The following is a 6,478-nucleotide window of genomic DNA, read 5'->3' as shown; positions in this document are numbered from 1 at the left end:
GGTTTAGGGTGAGAGGGGAGTGAATTTTAACCCCTTGCTGTCTGAGGGGCCTGCAACGCATTGCTCCGCAATGCGTTACAGGCCTCTCAAGGTGCAAGGGGTTAAATTGAGTTTATTTGGCAAAGGAACCAAGTGGATCTTGAGACAGCCCTATTTTTAGGATATAGGATATATATATATATTTATAGTAGCGCTATACAATTTGACGCTATGGGGTGTGCGCTATATATATATACACATATATATATATACAGTATTTCTTGTCTGCTGTAAGAGTCACTGCGGAGCGCTGGGTGCAGTTGGAGACACAGATGATGCAGGTGCTGGGTAGGATTGTGCATTATATATATATACACACACACACACACACACACTACACCCCCCCCCCCCTCGCTCTCCCTCTCACACACAGCGAACACCTCACTTTCTCCCTGGCTGGGAGGAGGACGCTGTGTCCTGCGGTATCCCTTCTCTCTGTGCTTTCAGCGCGCCTGGAAATGTCCTGGGTACCGCCGGGATTGCAAACGGGACGTGTACCTCGAGGAGACAGGTAAGAGGAACTTAATCCCGAATCTGGGTTTCCGGAACGGCGGATATATACATATATATATATTGACAAAAGCTCCAGAGGGGAGCTGAAACGTTGGGCCAATAAAATACATTTTTGCCTATTTTGCCTATACCTTTGTTATTTTGGTACAGCAACTTATAGGTACTCTGATAGCAGCATCTCTGCTGCAGTCTGGTCCATACTATCTAAGTGTGTGCCTCAACCCCTTCACATATATATATATATTTATCGTGTATATAGGTGTAACTGTACATGTACCCACATCACATGGACACATTTATTTCATTAACACTTCTAATTATAAAATATATATGTGCATGTTGTGTGTATATTCTAAACACTCACACGCACATATACACACACACACATATATACATATATATATATATATATATATATATATATTTCGTTAGCCACAGAACGGTATTGTCTATTCGTTTTTTATTTTATATATATATATACTAGCTGAGAGACCCGGCGTTGCCCGGGATGTAAATGCGTAATAGGTAGTATTATTTATAAATCGTGGAACAATAGGTGACTGTTTGTTGTAAAGGTTGGATAATAATATTGAAAAGAAAGATGGAAGAAAATGTAATACGATGTTGTATAAAAATGGTTTATTGTAACCACACCACAGTACAATGTATATTTTGGTGCCATAAGTGATGTAAAAATGTGAGGCGTGTGTCCTGCTAGGGTGTGAGGCGGCGGGTGGCGCGTGAGTTGTGAGTGCTGTCTGCGAGTGGGGGTCCTGCTAGGGTGTGAGGCGGCGGGTGGTGCGTGGGTTGTGTGACCTCAAACTAGCTAAATGATGCCAATTGTTTTTCAGAAATAAAGCCTTTGTATCATTTTGAATGTCTTCTGCATCAGTCCGAGCTCTCACATACAATGCATCGTGTCCAGGCACTTCTGGGGGGGAGGAGGGGGGGGCACAACTCCAGTCCTCAAGACACCCTCAAGATCAGGTTTTCAGGATATCCCTGCTTCAGCACAGGTGGCTCAATCAGTCCCTGCTTCAGCACAGGTGGCTCAGCCTCACTGGTTGAGCCACTTGTGCTGAAGCTGGGATATCCTGAAAACCTGACGAGTTGGGGGTAAGGAGAACTGGTGTTGGATACACACGCACACACGCACACACGCACACACGCACACGCACACACACACACACGCACACACACACACACACACAGTATATCAAATAAATGAAGAGCTCAGGTATTTACACAAATCTGTGTGTTTTACATTAATTCCATTTGGAAATGTATATTCTGAGGTCTGTGCTATATATGATTACACAGTGTGTCAGCATATTAATATTCTTACAAAGCTGCTCGATGTGAGTGCGTATCACAGGCGCGCACAGACGATATAACACAACACATAAATAATACAAAGATTATTAACGGAAATCGCTCTCCAAAAGGGCTTTATTCCCACTGAAAAATAGCAAGCAATGAATTTGAGAGGGATTTATAAAGCCAGAGACCACTGGTGTTAAATCTCACAGGGCACATGGACTGGGATATTCAATACATACAGTATGCACAGGGCGGGGGATGAGACCCTTTTCTGCAAGATGGCCCTAAGGGGTTTAAGGTTTCACGGAACATCCTGAGATACACGACCCGCCTGTATTTCTGCGTACGCTGCACTTACCCAGAACACACATTTATCTCCAAGTGTTTGTATTATACGGCTGCGGTTCTAACTTTCTACGTTTGATCTTCTGATTAAGAAAAAGTCAGTAAATTCATTTTTGTTTCTGCTGTACTCTGTCATATACAGTATATATATAATATCACTTGTGAGCGCATTCACATCTCTTAGACAGGTCTGCAACCCTGCCTTTCACCATTATCACCTAGCATACAGTGCTTCTACTTCAGCAAGGGATTCTGGGAAATGACTTGCAAATGGGCACACAATGTGTCAGCTTTTGCCTGAAATCCATTTTTACATGGAAACCTTATAAGCAAATGCTCGCTGTTCACACAGCTTTTAAGCACAGCATGGGATTAGATGCAAAGCCAGTGAAACCACTCGCAGACAGTCGTTTCGACCTTTTGGGTCTCATCACCGTGAGGTTGGTTGTACTCACTCTGCAATTCTCAAGCCGGGTAGGTTTACCACACTTTATATAAGTTATGGTGGGTTAAAAAGGCAACAAAAATACTTTTTTGTCACCTTTTTCACCCACCATAACTTAAATGATGTGTATATATTGCTTTGCTAATCCCATGCTGTGCTTAAAAGCTGTGTGAAAGGCGGTGCATCTGCTTAAATGGGCTCCATGCGAATGGATATTCCAGACAAAGGGTGACACATTGTGTGCTCATTTGAATGCCATTTCCCAGAATCCCTTGCTGCAGTGGAAGCACTGTGTGCTGGGTGATAATGGTGAAAGGCGGGGTGCAAACCTGTCTAAGACACGTGAATTTGCTCACAAGTGATATTCTTTATTGGCTATACTGTATGCCAACGGTGGAGGTTTCTTGTTGCCTTTTTCATCCACCATAACTTAAATTAAAAAAAATAATAAAATAATTAAAAAAAAAAAATATATATATATATACTGTATATATACCATCTGGCCGTCCACCTCCTTCTCCTCCACTCTTCTCTCCACACTTTCATGTATGATACGTTGATTAGAGAATGGCCAAATCTGCCTAATTGATAACACTATGATATCACCCCACCTGTCACCTACATACACATCCCACGAACCCCACATCACTCACCCCTGTGTTATATACATCAGGGGGGGGGGGCTCAGCTCCAGTCCTCAAGCTCCCCCTCTCCTCTCCCCTTAACAGCTCAGGATTTCAGGACATCCCAGCTTCAGCACAGGTGGCTCAATCAGAGACTTGAGCTGCCTGTGCTGAAGCAGGGACTGATTGAGCCACCTGTGCTGAAGCAGGGACCGATTGAACTACCTTAGCTGAAGCTGGGATTTCCTGAAAACCTGACCTGTTTGGTGGGGGAGGGGGGGGAGGGGGCCTGAGGACTGGCGTTGAGCACCCCTAACTTATAGTACATATACTATGTGTACATTCATAACCTGGGGGACCGTTGACATTTCAGTGTCATGCAGCATTTATCACAAGTAATACGAAAATACCCTCATGCCGACACTCACATATTAGACACATAGATTGTAAGCTCTTCGGGGCAGGATCTCCCTTTCCTATTGTTACTTTCATGCCTGTAGCGTTTATTCCCATTATGTGTTATATTATTATGCCCCGTGTATTACTGCTGTGACGCGCTGGGTACATGACTGGCGCTATATAAATAAAGATATACATACACACATACACACAGATATACATACACATACATACATACATACAAACACACACACATACATAGATACACATACATACATACACACACACACACACACACACATACATAGATACACATACATACATACATACATACATACACACACAGATACATACTGTGACAAACGCCCCTCTTTTGTAGTGCTGACGTCTGTCTGGGTTCTTCCCGACACAGTCTTCTAGGGTTATTTAATACAAAAACAGGATCATGCAAAGTATTAAGCTGCTTAACTCAGGCTTCTGCCTGCTTTATTTTCATCCAAGTAAGGTACTGCAGCTTTAACATGTGTAGGTTAGAGGTACTCAGATACTTTCATTCAGCAGTTCACTCATTTCATTGTTACAGTATTTCCCACACTGTTATTTCAAGTAAAAAGAAACCAAATTATATAAACAAAATCCTATCCCTTTCAGGGATCTAACTACACATAGAATCAGTCTCTCTAACAGCTGCTGGCCAACTAACCTGGTTCCCCAGCTTAAAACAATGCTCTCTCATTTAGGGTCACTTAGATACAGCATAGTCTTTTAGCAACAGCAGTAAACATTTGTTTGGTCTTATCTGTTCGTGGTGGGAACTCGGTCCCGTGTCCAGGCAAATCCTCTGGTACTGTGATACTTGGAGGGGCCGTCAACCCCGAAACTGGAAACAGGGGAGCAGCGATACCCCCAGCCTCCAGGCTCTAAGGAGAGAGAGTCAAATGCAAAACCTCTCTGCTCTAAATACCTGTGCATGTGATTAGAAGAGCAGGTGAGGGAGAACTAGAGCCATTGTAATCTGTGGTCTGGATTTTCCATCCAGCTGCCTGAGGTAATGGGAAGCTGTGGAACGGATCATTTTTAGCTATTCCTGCACTTTCTGCTCTAAAATGGGGCAGAAAGCTGCCTAACATCTTTGGACTATGTCACATATCCCCCTCCCCAGCTCACACCTACTGGGGTGAGCGGCCATGGACCTCACTGGGGTGAGCGTCCTACCTGAAATACTTGAGCTAACTGCTCAGTACAACATTAAGTATTTACATGACACGAATATGAACTTCATTATAAATTTACCAACCGAAAAGGGCATTTTTTTTTTTTCCCATATTGCAAGCTACCAATATTTTTTCTCTTATACTACAGCCTTGTAATCTTAAGGGCCATCAACCCTGTATATTAATTTGTAGTTTAGCTACATTTTCAACACAGAGAACCAATATAACATTGTAATATTGACAAAATGCTTATTTGCATAGTTAAGTGTCCGTGACATAGTCCACACGTGTAATAAAAAAAATAAATCGGTCAGTTCCCCCAAACATTTTTTTTTTTTTTTTGACTTCCAGTCTATTGCATCCTTTGACTTTATTTCATAGCCCGCTGCAACCTGCAAATGACTGGACTGTTTCTTTAGCTTCTGATGAGACCCTTGGACCAGATTCTCCTTGGCTCCACAGTGTGGTCCAGATTGGTGAGATATGGAACTATTCAGGCGCCGTGTTAACCTTCGTTGTTTTTTCTTTTCAATCTTTGATTTCCCTTTTGTGGCCATTACCACGCCTTTGGGTTTTGGAGACCTAGTTGCCTCTGTACAAACGTAGTCCATATTAACCATGTCATCAGGATCTGTCAACAAGTTTGTTTTTTCAGGAACTGCCACCCACTTGGCTAAAACATCTTCTGTGTTGTCCTGGGTGTGTCCACTAGTTTGATAATCTTCTGGACAACGTAAATGAAATTGAGGATCTGGATTTTTGAATCCCAGATCAGGGAGTATATTCTCAGGAGGGTGCCTATCTGTTTCTGGAATAACAGCAGCACAATCAAAGTCAATTCTTTCTCCTTCCTCTTTGTCATCAGTGAGGGCATTGAGTTTACTTTCCCTGGTCTCCTTTTGTGACCGTGTCTCTTTTAGCCTTGGAATCTCTTTCTCCAACTTCATCTTTATAGCAAATCGTAATATTGCAACAGCATTGAAGATACACGTATAGGAACGTACAGCTTGCTTGGTTAGGAGGTAGGATTGATAGCCCGACTGAACCACTTTAGCCGCTTCTCCCATGTCCGTCATCTGTTTCAGAGCGAGGTTTAACTCTGTTTCATTTTCTCTATTCTTGACCTGCAGCTGCAGGTGCTCCTTCCGGGTCTTGTCCAGCTCCAGCTGCAGCCGGGCCCCCTCATTTGCCGTGTGGTCCAGCTGCTTGTAGATATCGGCCATCTCGCTTTTATAGCGCAGTGTCAGGCAAACCACCTGACGGACGGACACCTCCTCTCTCTTGGCGCACTGTATCTCGCGCTCAGCCATCTGCTTCTGCAGCTCTTCAACCTGATCGTGCCAGACCTCCCTCAGGGTCTTCACCTCTTTCTGGTGCTTGCTCTGGGTTTGCATCAGCGCCTCCATTTTTTGGAGCTCTGCAGTTTGTGTCGCCTGGATCGCCGCTGATTCTGTATTCTGCAGTGCTTCCTGCATTTCTAACTTTTCCTGGATCAATTGCTTCTCCACTTTTTCTGCTTGGTGAAGCTTCTCATCACCTTCACTGATCTGGTCAGTCAAGTCTGAATTTTTCTGTGTCAG

At 43.5% G+C, this 6,478-nt stretch overlaps 1 protein-coding gene across 1 annotated transcript in view; it reads left to right on the top strand.

Annotated features, from left to right (window-relative positions):
- Positions 1-441: 441 nt before the first annotated feature.
- The window catches only part of GPR142 (G protein-coupled receptor 142), a 30,239-nt gene continuing 24,202 nt past the window's right edge, over positions 442-6,478 (top strand). Inside the window, exon 1 of the mRNA XM_075580074.1 lies at positions 442-550. The gene's annotated coding sequence lies outside the window, so the exon portion shown is untranslated. The remainder of the gene's footprint in view (positions 551-6,478) is intronic.

This window comes from Ascaphus truei, chromosome 22, assembly GCF_040206685.1.
Source record: "Ascaphus truei isolate aAscTru1 chromosome 22, aAscTru1.hap1, whole genome shotgun sequence".
NCBI lineage: Eukaryota > Metazoa > Chordata > Amphibia > Anura > Ascaphidae > Ascaphus > Ascaphus truei.
This window is presented reverse-complemented; position numbering and strand designations above follow the sequence as displayed.